At 48.0% G+C, this 15,152-nt stretch overlaps 3 pseudogenes; 2 read left to right on the forward strand and 1 right to left on the reverse strand.

Moving 5' to 3' along the window:
• Positions 1 to 1,922: 1,922 nt before the first annotated feature.
• On the reverse strand, positions 1,923 to 2,693 carry LOC132084294 (feather keratin Cos1-2-like; annotated as a pseudogene).
• A 2,222-nt stretch (positions 2,694 to 4,915) lies between these two features.
• Positions 4,916 to 5,669, forward strand: LOC132084346 (feather keratin Cos1-2-like; annotated as a pseudogene).
• A 3,569-nt stretch (positions 5,670 to 9,238) lies between these two features.
• Positions 9,239 to 9,999, forward strand: LOC132084269 (feather keratin Cos1-2-like; annotated as a pseudogene).
• The last annotated feature ends 5,153 nt before the right edge of the window (positions 10,000 to 15,152 follow it).

Genomic DNA, 15,152 nt, shown 5'->3' on the forward strand with positions numbered 1-15,152 from the left:
AGCTGCCAGAAGCATATTGTTAGCTTAAAACAATTTTCATATATACTTTTTCATTAAATTCGTTACATACATATTCATGAGGGTTATACATATTCAAACATTCCTGTGAGTTCTTTTACATGTTCTGAGAACTCTTTAGCTTTGTTCGACCCTTGATCTGTCATGCAATAGTGTAGATTTGATTTCTTGGAGTTGTATATATCATTTCCTCACAATATATATGCCATTTTCTTATGTGTATGCCATTTCCTCACAACAACAAACAGAGAATTATTGATCACCACACAGTCAATGGCAGGAGTCTTTTTCACATCCCTTCTTTTAGTGTTATCTATATGGTTCCTTCTATGTTATCTAATCATACAGACAGTTTTAGATAATTTCATATACTTATCTGAGTTTTCTCACTATTGTCAGCTAGTTACAAAGATAAAAATGTTCAGTAAGAGTTAATATTACAAAGTCTTTATTTTAATATTTTGTGAAAGCCAAAACTATAATATATTCATCACACTAATATATATAAACTACACATGGCCAGAGCATTGGCCACAAAAGCTGACAAATTATACTATATACAAAACCAGTTAAAAGTGATTAAAAATTGTACTAGATCAATATTGTTGTGATTAATACTAATCTGCAAAAGCTAATACATAACAGCAAAAGCCCACAACTCTCCAGTTATTTATAACACACATAATTCTCCAAGGCTATATTGTTCCATTAATTTGGTAAGAGTAAAATGCTGTTCTGTTCTGCTGTTCTTATCAGGCATTCAAACATTTGGCCTTGATTTCAGGGCCTCGTGGCCTCAGGGAGTAGTGGAGAACTCCAGCATTAGCTGGCATCATCGCACAGGGAAACCACCCACTGTCTCTCCTCTTGAAGGGTTTTCATTAAAAGCAAGCTTCCTGGCAAAGTGGTTTGGCCTTTGGCAGATGCAGCCTTTCATCTGCAGAAGCTGCAGCTCCCTGCTCTGACTCCTGCCAAGTTCAGATGTTTGCTATCAGTGTTCCCAGGCAACCTGCAGCTTTCCTTTCCCCAGAGGCTTACATTCCTGGAAAGGCCACTATCCACATCTGAACCCAGTCCCTAAGCCAATTCCTTCACTGCTTTTGAGCTTGAGCATTTTGGAATCCTGAGTATTTCCCTCTCCTTAATGAAGGCAAGGTGCTACCTCAAGTGTGCTCAACTTGATTGGCAGATGCTGATCCCAAATTCTGCACCACCTCAGCCCTGCATGTCTGGACAGCAGCTGGGTCCTGCCAGGTGCTGAAGGACTCTGTGAGGTACCTGTCTCATCTGCCTTTGACCACATGTGCTGCTCATGGGCCCTGGACTGGGTAATGCAGGGGAGGAGAAGGAAGAGATGAGGCTGTGGGCTGGTCCCAGACATTGCTGTTTCCCTTCCCCATTCCTGCCACCCTTTGGAGCCATCTTTTCCCTGTTTGCCATTGAATGTGGAGTAGCCAGGGATGTTCTTCATCAACTGCAATGGAAAAGGAAGAAAGGAAAACCCACTATAGGGAGTCCCACGCGCTCCCCATCCACTTTTACCCTGTGCAGACTGCAATATTTTCCATAAAAAAAGGAAGATATGGAGGCCAACGCTTGGATGCAAAACAACTTTATTGAGCGTAAAGTGGAGAAGGAGGTGGCTCACAGAGGCCAAGAGGAGCAGCCACTAGGATGCAGTGGAGCTCATGCAGGGTGTGCACCTGCCTGCCCTGCAGAGAGAGGGAGGGCAACATGGCCACACTTGCCTGGCCTAGGGAGACACAGACAGTGAATAAGAGAGAGGGGAGAGTAGAAGAAGGAAAGAAAAGCCTGCAGCTCTAAATACAATCTCCCAAAGCCCTGTCTGTGCCCAGAATGAGGTTCAGAGGTCTTTGGAGGTGCCAAGGATGTTGCCAGCAGATTTAGCAGGGACGGCACCTGCTGCCACCATAGCAGTTGGTGATGCAGGAGATGTCAAAGCCCCCAGAGCTGATGGGCACTCCGCCACAGCTGAGGATGTTGCCAACAGCAGCAGAGGTGGAGGATCCCACGGCGGTGTTCTGGGGGAAGGAGCTGAGGATGGGCCCAGGCAGGGTCACCAGCACAGGGGAGGGTTCAATGACAACGTGGGAGCTCTGGCACTGCCTGACACAGCACTCATTGCAGCTGCTGGCCAGCGGGCAGGGGCCACAGGGCTGGCAGCAAGGGTCACAGGGCTTGCAGCAGGACATGGCTCACGGTCACAGGTGCACCTAGGATGGAAGACAGGGAGAGGGACAAAGTGAGGACATATGAGAAGCAGCACGGCACCCAAACACACTGCAACCAAGGCACCTCCTGTCCCCCACTGCAGTGCCCAGCTCAAAGACCAGGAGCCACCTCAGCCAAGTCCCAGCCTCTCTCTGTCTGCACAAGACCTTCTCTCCCCTGCCCTCTGCCAGCACAAACAGCTCCCAGCCCTGGCTCTTGTAGCCCCTCTCAGCTGAGACCTCCAGCCAGGCAAGAGCTGCTCTTGAAGCAGCAGCTGCAGGAGCAGAAGAGGCTTCCCACTCACCTGATTCCTGAAGAGGAGGAGGAGGTGAGAGAAGTGGATGAGAGAGCAGAGACTTGGGCTGCCTTTTATAGCAGTCCTGCCCTGCCTCAGGCCCACAGGCACCTTTGTGGAAGCCATAATTTTCTGACCAGCTCATTTCAAATGTGCACCATCCCAGTTAATGGTAGGGCCTGTGTCCTGGTTTCCTGCACTGCATCCTTTTCATTTCCTGGCACATGCCATATTCTTTCCCCCTTGAGGTCTTTTGTAAGTGCTAGGAGGACAAGCCCAAGGATTTCCGGGAGGTAAACACATCCACACCTGCCAAATGCTCAGATCAAGGCCCGTTGGCATTCCATGCATTCAGCCGATGTGAACCTGTGTCATTCTTGTGGGTTTGTTTGTGTCAAAGTTGGCAGGAAATGGGCACCAGTTTTTTGCTTCTTGCCCAAGGACTGCCATGTGAGCGGATATGTTGTGTCAACAGAGACCCCAGGTGCTGACTTCTTCCTGTCCTCATAGGAGTGCACATAATTTTGAGTTGTTCCAGGCAGACCACTGAACTGAAGTCCCTGAATGGATCTTCTTATGCTGGAGTGTTTCTGGTGACTGGGATGGGACACAGGCTCCTCCTCTCCAGACCAATGCTGGATGCACTTGTACAGCTCATCTCCCTGGTGCTGAGTGAGGAGGTGGTTGCATCTCACAGCAAATGGGTGTTGAACTGAATTGACTGGGACGTGGGTTGTGCTCTGCTGTGAGACGTAGGACAGGCTCTCTTGTGTGGTACTGGGGAAGTCAAAAATCTTTGAGTCAAACTCCTTTCATGTTTAAGGACCAGGACCTCCATACCGCCCCAAAATTGCATGTCTAGCAACTGTGCATGGAAGAGTAGGAAAGTGTGACTTTTTTTAGGCTAACTGCCAAAATCATGCTGCTTTTTCATGATCAGTTCTGTTGAAGTTGATTTTTGGCAAAAAATAACTTGTGTTCTGACTGCAACCCCTCATTCTCTATCTTGTCGTGCTACTTAAACATGAAGGAAATAGAAGAGAACCAGGGCTGAGGCATCTTGCAGACAGCACATTCCCAACTCTTATCACACAGAGCACCTCTGGGACAGGAAAGGTTATTCACATGGGCTGGCAAGGTGGCACGGACGAGCCACCACCAGTTCCTGCAATGGTCCTCGAAAGAGAGCACCAGTCAGAACAACCCTTGCTCTATCACTGCAATTGCAATCCCATCCTGGGACAGTTCCATAGCAGAAGCTCTTTCCTCCACCATTTCCTCTTCTCTGAGGCAATAATCCCAGCCCCTCACAGCAAGAGGATTTTTTCCCATCTCTGGCTGCATGGGGAAAATTGGGATGCCAGGGGAGAACTGAGGCCCCTTCCTGCAGAGCTCAGCCTTGCACCAAAGGGTGCGAGGTCCTCCTGCCTGGATGCCAACACAGGAGAATTCTACTTTGCGTCTATCCCTCACTCCCACCTCTCCTGAAGCGTGGAGCTCATAGGGAACACCCTTTAATGCTCAAACCTCAGAAATCTGGGACCACAAAGACAGTGGAGACTTCTGAAAAGCCTGTCTGGGGAACACAGAGTGGACTGGCCAGAAGAGAGGGTCAGTGAGGGATGGATGTTTGGGAAAAGAAAACAATAGAGTTACATTGGGGAACATTTGTTGAAGACACTGACAATGAAAAAAATAAAACAGGATATTGAGAAACAGAAAAAAAAGAAAAAAAATGCAACCCCTTCTCCCCCGAAACAGCCCTTGAATTAAGTTCAGTGTCCTTGACCATGGCAGGGGGGGTTTGGACTAGATGATCTTTAAGGTCCCTTCTCAGCCTTAACATTCTATGATTCTTTGAGTCCATTATTCAGTCCATCCACATCTCTTTCTTAAAGATTCAAGTTCCATCCTTCATTAATGAATCTCCTATATCTTCCAGCCCTCCATGGCACTGTGGGCTGTGGAATGGAGGAGTTTTAGTCAGAGCACAACTGTTCTTTTCTGCCTCCTCACATTTTTTTCTGTTCCAGGATGAGCTCTTCCTACAGGCTGCAGTCCTTCAAGGTAGGTATGATGCCAATACAGAAGAACTCTACTTTGCCACTATGGTTTTGCCATATTTTTATATGAACAAACCCATAGAAATTACACCGCTTTACATTACGTGCCTCCATGGGATGCCACCAGCCCAGGACTTAGGCATTCTGCCTGTTTTTATGATCCCAGAAATTCTTGGGTCTCTCATCTCAGCACTTAAAGAAGAATTCATATAGGAAAGCACGTGGCATGTGCCAGGAAATGAAAATGAGGCATTATAGGAAGCCAGGACACATCTGCCACCATTAGATGGGATGGTGCATATTTGACATGAGTTGGTCAGAAAATTATGACTTCCACAAAGTTCCCTGTGGGCCTGAGGCAGGGCAGGACTGCTATAAAAGGCAGCCCAAGTCTCTGCTCTCTCATCCACTTCTCTCACCTCCTCCTCCTCAGGAATCAGGTGAGAGCAAAGCCTCCTCCTGCAGCTGCTGCTTCAAGAGCAGCTCTTGCCTGGCTGGAGGTCTCAGCTGAGAGGGGCTGTTGTAGTGCAGGGCTGGGAGCTGCTTGTGCTGGGAGAGGGCAGAAGGTCTTATGCAGGCAGAGAGAGGCTGGGACTTGGCTCAGGTGGCTCCTGGGCTTTGAGCTGGGCACTGCAGTGGGGGCCAGGAGTTCTCATGCTTCCAGAGTGTTTGGGTGCCGTGCTGCTTCTCATATGTCCTCACTTGGTGCTTCTCCCTGTCTTCCATTCTAGGTGCCCCTGTGACCTCGAGCCATGTCCTGCTGCAAGCCCTGTGACCCTTGCTGCCAGCCCTGTGGCCCCTGCCCCCTGGGCAGCAGCTGCACTGAGTGCTGTGTCAGGCAGTGCCAGGATTCCCATGTGGCCATCCAGCCGCCTGCTGTGCTGGTGACCCTGCCTGGGCCCATCCTCAGCTCCTTCCCCCAGAACACCGCCGTGGGATCCTCCACCTCTGCTGCTGTTGGCAACATCCTCAGCTGTGGTGGAGTGCCCATCAGCTCTGGAGGCTTTGACATCTCCTGCATCACCAACTGCTATGGTGGCAGCAGGTGCCGTCCCTGCTAAACCAAACATCCTTGGGCACAAACCTCCAAGACCTCAGAACCTTGTTCTGGGCTGAAGATAGAGCTTTGGGACATTGTATTTACATCTTCAAGCCATCATTCCCTTCTACTTTTCTTTCTCCTCTGTTTGCTGTCTGTGTCTCCCCAGACCAGTCTAGTGGGGACATGTTGCCCTGCAGGTTGGGCAGATGCACACTCTGCAGAAGCTCCACTGCTCCTTAGTGGCTGCTCCTGGTGCTCTCTGTGAGCCACCCCCTTTTCTTCTTTCAACTCAATAAAGTTGTTTTGCATCCAAGCCTTGTCCTCCAAGTTCTCTTTCTTTCCATGGCAACTCCTCCAGTTTGCTCAGGACAAAAAGTGGAGAAGCAGAGGGTGGGAGTTCCTGCAGTTGATTTTACTTTCTGCCCTTTTGTCTTGTAGCTGACGAAAACATACTTGGGTACTGCACAGTCAGTGGCCATCAGGTACAGCGAGGCTCCAAAGGGTACCAGGAGTGGGTTGGTGTGTGAATTGATACATCGAAGTCACCAAACCACGGCTGAAATGCAAAGAGTAGATTTATTTCATTACCTCATTAACTCAAGGGTCCCAAGGCACTGCCAGGCTGCAGAGACACATAAGAGAGGCACAGTGGCACCATTAGGGTCAGTCCAATCCTGCGTCAGAAAGCTGACATTACTTTATTAGAGAGCTGGATGCATGGGGATGTCTCTTTTAAGCATGCCCACTAACCTAACAGAACAGGTTGTATTCCAAAAATTAATACATATTCACATATTCATCCTTTTATAAATAATGTCCATATTTTAAATATATCCATGGACTTGTTTGAATATGGTTCCAGATCTTCTGATGAATCTTTTCTTTTTGAGAGTATCCCAAATATGTGGTCAGGTCATAAAGTACTACTCCATCATTCTTCAGTCTGACACACAAACCTCATTCTCATGTTGGGGTTTAGGATTTTTCTTTTGTTTATATCTCTCACGGATTTTTCTCCCATCTCTTGCCAAGAAACCATAACAATAGATACTTAAGAGAGACAAAAGAAATTGCCACGGGAAGAATGCAGCTCTTAGCTGGGGAGTTTCTCTTGGAAGGGCAGAGATACTGCCAGATTTTGGCTGGGTTAAAGAGATTTGCAGCTCCTAACTCTCTTGGTCTCTTGGCATTTGGAGGAAAGCAGGCTGCAGTCACTGTGGGGGGAGTTCACCAGAACTGTGAGGCTCCATCTCCTGCTGACTTCTCCTACCTGAGTAGGAGACTGAAGTATGACTGAAGCTCTGCTTGTGGGGGTGGCCATTGCACTGGGACCTCCATCTCATTAGAGGGAGACCCTTTTCACCATCTGCTCATGTGCCTCAGGCAAAACTTAATCTCAGGCCCTTACCCGGGTCCTTTCCCCCTTCAGGATCCCGGGCTCTTTTTCCCTCCAGGAAAGCCTCTCCTGGATGTGTCTGGGAGCTGGGCTGCTGCTGATGCTGAGTTTCTGCTGCCTCTTGCTTGCTTCCCTGGGTGAGCTCATCCTGCTGTTCCAGCCGCCGTTCCGAGCTTCCTGCTGCAGCCCATTTCCCCATCCAGCCTCATTCTGAGATTCCCATTGAAGCCCATTTCACCATCCAGCCCCATTCCAAGGTTCCTGCTGCAGCCCATTTCTCCATCCAGCCCTGTTCTGAGATTCCCACTGAAGCCCATTCTGTCATCCAGCCCTGTTCTGAGGTTCCTGCTGGAGCCCATTCCGCCATCCAGCCCTGTTCTGAGGTTCCTGCTGGAGCCCATTGCGCCATCCAGCCCTGTTCTGAGGTTCCTGCTGGAGCCCATTCCGCCATCCAGCCCTGTTCTGAGGTTCCTGCTGGAGCCCATTCCGCCATCCAGCCCTGTTCTGAGGTTCCTGCTGGAGCCCATTCCGCCATCCAGCCCGCCCACCATTACCGCGTGAGGGACCCGAGCTCGCGCCACAGCGCCCTCTCCTGGCCCCGGGGAATCACCGCACCCGCCCTGCCTGGCCGGGAGCCAGCAGCGCCCCTGCTGGCTGTGCCCGGAACTGCACCAAAGGGGAAAGCGCCTGCGGCCGAGAGAGGCAAGGACTGGGTGTGTGATTCTGTTTGGTGCTATTTGTTTGTTTGAGTTGTTATACATATATTTATTAGTAAAGGTCTGTTATTCCTTTTCCTACATCTTTGTCTGAAATCCCCTTAATTTCAAAGTTAACATAATTCGGAGGGAAGGGGGTCATTGACAAATGTTACACATTGCTTTTCTCTGCAGAGCCTGATTGTGGCAGACACTGATCCCAGCTTGTGGATCATCTCAAGCCCTGCATGTCTGGACAGCAGGTGGGCCCTGCCAGTACTGAAGGATTGTACAGATGTCATAAGGGTGTCATGTCTTTCACCACATGTGCTGCTTATGGACTGTCACTCATGTGCTGGGGTCAGGGCAGGAACAGGCGAGAGGCAGAATGGTAGAAAAGGCAAAGAAGGCTTTATTCAAAAGAACCGCTCGGTTTTTATAGAGTGGTACATTAGATTCTATTATATTGGCTAACTAACAGAAACGTCTTTCTCACGCACTGTCCTTGAGAGGAACAGAAAAATAAAGTACAAAAATACCACCTGCAAATTGTTTAGAGTCAACAAGTTATCACATCTTTCCAGCTCCCTAAAACTTCTCACAAGCCTCTGTGAGAAATGCTTGCCACTTCTCTCTCTCTGTCCCATGGCATCCACAATGGACCAGGTAATGGAGAGGAGCAGAAGGAAGGGATGAGGTTGTGGGCTGTTATCACCAAAATGAAGATTGTTCCTCATATTCACTGCTGCCACTCTTTGCATCCAGGGTCTCCCTGATGGCCACTGGCTGCAGAGTAGCCAGGGATGTCTTCATCAGCTGCAAGGGAAAAGACACAAAGTAAAATCTGCTACAGGGAATCCCACTTAGAGCTTCTCCACCTCTTTTCCTGAACAGACTGGAAGTGTTGCCACAAAACACATGATGAAAAAAAGTCCCAGTTAGGGATGCACAAATAATTTGGTGAGTCTAAGAAGAAAAGGAGGTGGCTCACAGAAGGAACCAGGAGCAGCCACTAAGATGTAGTGGAGTTCCAGTGGGGTGTCCATCTGCCTCTCAGGCTGAGGGAGACAGGGCAACACATCCCCTATAGACTGGCCTGGAGAAACACAGAGAGCAGGTGGAAAGAAGGAGATGAGTGGAAGAAGAAAACAACATGCCAAACCTCTGTCATGTCCCCTCACACTGGATTTCTTGGGCATGTGACCAAGAAGAACAAGACCAGAGCCTCTTTCCTGACAATTTTGCCACAAAAAAACTATTCAGAAATTACACAAGAGAACATCACCTGCCCACAAAGGATGCTGCTGGCACCTGATCAGAGACTTCTGTCTGTGCTGACGTCTTTCTGCCCCGGAAATCCTTGGGTTTATCCTGTCGCACTTACAGAAGTAGCCTTTCATATAGGAAAGCAAGCGAAATTACCAGGAAATGAAAAGGCAGCAGCGCAGGAAAACAGGACACAGGCCCTACCATTAACTGGGATGGTGCACATTTGACATGAGCTGGTCAGAAAATTATGACTTCCACTAAGGAGCCTCTGGGCCTGAGGCAGGGCAGGACTGCTATAAAAGGCAGCCCAAGTCTCTGCTCTCGCATCCACTTCTCTCACCTCCTCCTCCTCTTCAGGAATCAGGTGAGTGGAAAACCTCTTCTCCTCCGCCTGCTGCTGCTTCTTCAAGAGCAGCTCTTGCCTGGCTGGAGGTCTCGACTGAGAGGGGCTACAAGAGCCCAGGGCTAGGAGCTGCTTGTGGTGGGAGAGGGCAGAGGAGAGAAGGTCTTGTGCAGAGAGAGGCTGGGACTTGGCTCAGGTGGCTCCTGGGCTTTGAGCTGCAATGGGGGACAGGAGTTCTCATGCTTCCAAGGTGTTTGGATGCTGTGCTGCTTCTCATATGTCCTCACTTTGTCCCTCTCCCTGTCTTCCATCCTAGGTGCACCTGTGAGCCCGAGCCATGTCCTGCTGCAAGCCCTGTGACCCTTGCTGCCAGCCCTGTGGCCCCTGCCCGCTGGCCAGCAGCTGCAATGAGTGCTGTGTCAGGCAGTGCCAGAGCTCCCACGTTGTCATTGAACCCTCCCCTGTGCTGGTGACCCTGCCTGGGCCCATCCTCAGCTCCTTCCCCCAGAACACCGCCGTGGGATCCTCCACCTCTGCTGCTGTTGGCAACATCCTCAGCTGTGGCGGAGTGCCCATCAGCTCTGGGGGCTTTGACATCTCCTGCATCACCAACTGCTATGGTGGCAGCAGGTGCCGTCCCTGCTAAACCTGCTGGCAACATCCTTCGGCAAGAATGTCCAAGACCTCTGAACCTTGTTCTGGGCAGAGATAAAGCTTCTGGACATTGTAGTTGGAATGTTTGACCATCGGTTCCTTGTTCTACTCTCCTCTCCTTTTCTGTCCCTCACACCCCAAGGCGTGGGACACTCCCAGTGTGGACCTGCCATCCTTCCTTTGTCTGCAGAGCAGTACAAAGAACACCACATGGGAGCTCCATCTTAGTGGCTGCTCCTGGTGCTCTCTGTGAGCCATCTCCTTTTCTTCTTTAAACTTATTAAAATTGTGTTGCATTCAAGCCTCTGCCTCTGAGTCATCTGTTGTTCAGCAACTCCTCCAGTTTGCTCAGGAAAAAGATGGAGAAAGCAATTTTTGATGCTTGCTGCAGTGAATTTTATTTTGTGTCCTTTTCCTTTGGAGCTGATGAAGAACATCCCTGGCTACTTGGCATTCAAAGGCCATCATGGAGACTTTAGACATAGGAGTGGGGATGGGAAACAACAACACCTGGGACAGCCCACGACTCATCTCTTCCTCTCCTTCCTTCATTTCCTGGCCTTGGGCCTGTGGTCAGCACACCTGGGAACAAGGAGATGAGATCCAAGCCTCACACAGTCCCTCAGCAGTCAGCAGGGCCCAGCTGCTGCCCAGACATGCAGGGCTGAGGGGATTCACAAGGAAGGATTGGTAACACACTCAATCTGTGCAGCGGAGTCTCCATCAACGTGAATCCAACTCCTCCAAAAGGATCTAATGTTTTGTTCCAGGTGTCCATCTTCCCTGTGCAAGTGACTTGTGGCTTCACTACTAATGCCAACATTTAGGAATGTTTTCAGCTGTACTTCAAAATGTATGGTTAATCCTTGGCCTTTAGCTCCAGGCAATGGTGCAAATACCATTCCCTGAGTATCCATGTTCTCTTGGCTGCAGAAAATGAATTCCTGAAGGCTTTTCTGGGCTCCAAATACCAGCTCAGGTTCATAGGTCTCTGTGATGCATGAAACCTTCCTCCCATGCTCCTCCTGCCTGGATCTCCAGGCAGAGACAGTGGCTTTGTCCATCTGATGGGATACTGGCTCACCTTGCTCTGTCCCAAAACCAAGGCTTCACCTGCTCCTATGAGACCTGCTGCCCAAGCACTGCTCTCAGTTGCCAGAACCAAACCATCTCCACTCCCATTTCGCTCTGTGTGTGACCCCCACGGGCAACCCCTCCACATGGCTCCATTACCAAAACCTTCTGCCCTCTGGAATAATCTTTATAGCCAAACTGGGGAGATACAAGCTGGAGAAGTGGAGTTTAAGCTGGCTGAAAATTCCACTAGGAGGATTCTCACCATAGCTAAATACTGCATCTCCCACACAGGCACCTTGATCCACTAAATTTGCATCACCAGAATATCTTGATTTTACCAGAAACAAAGGACAAAGGCTCAGACAAAAGAATACCGAAAGAAATGCCACTGTCTTGAGAGCTGATTAAAATCCTTCTGTTTACCATCTCCTGTGCCAGCAAACACAAACAAGGCAACAAAACAAGAAAAGCTCCCTAATTAACCACATGGGAAGAATTTACCCTCCAGTTCTTAATGAGTGGTGAGAAACATTCCACATTTCATTAGGGGCAGGGCCATGTGATGCCTTTAGGGGGATCATAGGTTTTAAAACCATTGCAGGCTGCCCAGGCATCAAGAGCTCTGAGTCTGATGCTACTGTACAAAAATTGTTCCTTTGGGATCTCTAGATGGACCCATCCATGCCAAGGGGATCCATTTCTGTATAATATCTCCTCAGGAGTACAGTGAAAAGCACAGATTCAATACCCATATAACACCCAAGGGAAGGATGAATAAAGAGGTAGGTAAAGGATGTTGTCGGTTTCTTATGAGATTTAAAGATTATTTGCATGACTTTCTCAAATATTTCCCATCCTTGCTGAGTACCCCTCATTCATCACAAACATTTCCCTGGCAGTCAAAACCAAATCTCCACCTGCAACACAAAGCCTGCAATCAGGTTTTCACACACAAGATGAGTTCTTTTCTACTCAGTCTTTTCCAGGTAGGGCCCTCACACCCTTACTTCATCCCAGAGCTCTGTAGTCACTCCAGAAACACTTTTGGCCATTATCCCTGGAGCCCACATCAAAGAGCAGCAAATGGTGTTGCTCCAAAGGCAGGGCAAGCTCAGCAGCCTTCTTCCTCAACAAGAAACCTCTCGAAACATCAGGTCAGGTTAGGAAACTGCTGCTTAAGCTTCCTAATAGAGGGAGTCTCCTGAAGATGCAACAGGTATTTTCTCCTTCAAGGAGGAAAAATTGTTTGAGCACAGGTCCCTCTGGCAAATTCCCACATTTTGGGGAATTTTTGTCTTTTTGTCCTCACCAGTTTGCAGGTGACAGCACCTGCTCTGAAGTTAAAGTCCACAGGGGAGCAGTAGCCTTTTTTCTATTGCCAAAACTCATCTTCCAGCCTTCCGCCCCCTGAGCTGGTTGGTCCTGGTCCCCATCTGCCCTGCCTTTCTTGCTCTGTGCAGCTGAAGCTCTTGGCTCCATGGGACAGGCACTGGAAGCAGATCCACTCAGGGCTTCCATGCTCAAGCTGGGCAGGATTTCTTGGCATTTCTCCTAATGCTCTTTGAAGCTTTATAACATGGAGAATGAAAGAGGCAGCCCAGCCTGCAGGGCCAGGCTGTGGGGATGGCCATCACATCCTGTTGTGATGAGTGCCAGAAATGTACAAACTCATTTGAGCTCATCTGCAGAGCATTGCATGCAAATTCATCCATGCCATGCATGCAAAGGTATTTATCATCCACCTAAGTGCATCCATCAAGCAAAAATGCCCTTGTGTGACCACTGTGGGTTCAACAGGCACAAGCCTGGCTGGGCTGGAGCACACCAAGGCACCGCATGGCCCCAAGATGGATTGGCTGAGGATCCCCAGTCATGGCCTGAAGAGTGGAAGAAGCCAAACAACCTGGGGAATCTCTTCCAAGTTGGTGAATGAAGGAAAAATATTGAAGCTCAGCAGTGCAGTTCAGCTGCCTGGAAGAGAAAAACCAGTAGCAATCAGGTGCTGGGAGGGAGAGAGGGAAAAGTTCATTGTGTGTCCTTTTGGGATCCATTTGGTGTCCAGACAAAGATTGCAGGGCTGAGAGGAGCTTGGCCTTTTGTCAGTGTGGTTGAAAACACCACCCCAGGACTGCCCCAGGCCACTGGTCCTGGTGTGTAGAGGGCTTTTACAGCAATTGGAGTGAGTGTTCTGCCCACAATTACATGCTCCTGTCCCAGAAATTTTAGGAAATCTCATTTTAACCTCAAAACAAACATCCAGGAGGGAAATATCATAGTGTAAACAAGGAAGTGAAAGGCACCAGGAACTTGGAACACAGTCTGTATCATCTGGGATGCCTGACATTTCAGAAGAGCATGTCAAAATTTTTCTGTCTGCTTGGGCAAACTTCCTGAGCCTGGGGCAGCATAAAAACCAATGCAGGTCCTTGGTGTCTCATCCACTTCACTCTCCTTTTTCTCCTTAAAAACAAGGTGAGTCTGCAGGCCCTTTTCCTTCTGTTACTCCCAGAGGATGAAGGCATTAGTCAGTGGACTGTTATTCTTTTTCCCATATCTTTGCCTGAAAGCCCCATAATTTCAAAGTTACAATAATATGGAGGGAAGGGGCTAACATTTTCCATTCCAAGGGAAGTTCCCACCTTCCTTGGCAGACATCTTTCAAACCAGGATATTTTTTACTCCCCTTACCTCCATTCTGCAGCAGATGAGATGGAACCCTGTTCTCTTCCATCTGTGTGAATGGATCCTGTGCTCTGGGCTCGACAGAATGTTCATGGGCTGTTATTTGCAGAGTGCTTGGGACATAAACACAAGGATTATTTTTGCCATCCTACATAAATGGGCCATCTAAAAGAGCCCTGTGTGTCATCCCACTGCTGAGCATGACTGTGTGTTCTGATAGAGCTGCTGGCCTAGTTTGATTTTTTTGAATCCTTTCTACATTGTTTTTGCACTTTATCCAACTGGATCACAGTGCAAGGTTTATCTTTAGTTGTTACAGAGGGCTCGACTTCATAAATTAATTCAGTTGTTACAAATTGGCAGAGTTTAGAGTGAGGTGGTGTGGAGTTTGGCTTTACTGCATCAAACTTTTCTGACAATGAATAAAGGATGGGGAGATCATATAGAATGTAGTCTGCCTTCCACTCTACTTCATTAGCAAGGCTGGAAAACTCCTCATTCTCCAGCTCCACAATGAGACAGGGAGTTTGCAAATTTAATTCTCTTTCTATTTTGGAAGAAGTCAAACAACTGGTTCTTCAAGTTTTCGGCCAATCTCTTTTTAGCATTCAATTCCTTTTCAGCTTTCTCTCCAAGGTGTTCGACTTCTAATTTGCAAAGCTTTAGTTAAGTAAAACAAAGACTAAATGCCTTGGATTTCATTGCTTGGCAACATGCTTCTCTCACCAAAATGTCAGTGTGTTTTTCCTTTTCTATTACCATGTCCCACATTTTCTTGACTATACTGTGCCTCTGTAAATACTCTGTTTTGTCTGTTTCTCAAAATTTGCCATCCTGCCAACTACACCAAATTGTCACTGGTGAAGAGGGAGCTTCAGACAGAGTATTTTAGAGAAGTCCTGCTGAGTTGTGAGATGCAGAGAGAACACCCTGGCTTTCTAAATTCCTCCCCAAAGAGGAGCCTGGGTTAGGCTGCATCCAATCTTAGCCCTAGACTGGGAGTGGTTTAAGTCACTTTGTCCCACAGGATTAATAAGGGAAAATTTTAGATACATATATATACTCATGTATATATATATACATGAGTATATATATATAATATATATACACACACACATATATATATATAATGATTATGTATATGTAAAATAAATTATTATGACAAATTGTTAGACAAAATATATTAATCAGAATTATTTACTACACATTGTAAAACCTAAAACTATTAGTACTGTGTAGAATAGGCTAATGTACTATATCAAAGCAATGATATTACAGCAATTACATTAAAGCCAGCAAAAATAAAGAACTATTGAAATAGATAATAGTGCAACTCAGCATACCAGGGCTCATGGGCAGATCTCTTTTACTTGACATAAAGGAGCA

Source organism: Ammospiza nelsoni, chromosome 26, assembly GCF_027579445.1.
Source record: "Ammospiza nelsoni isolate bAmmNel1 chromosome 26, bAmmNel1.pri, whole genome shotgun sequence".
NCBI lineage: Eukaryota > Metazoa > Chordata > Aves > Passeriformes > Passerellidae > Ammospiza > Ammospiza nelsoni.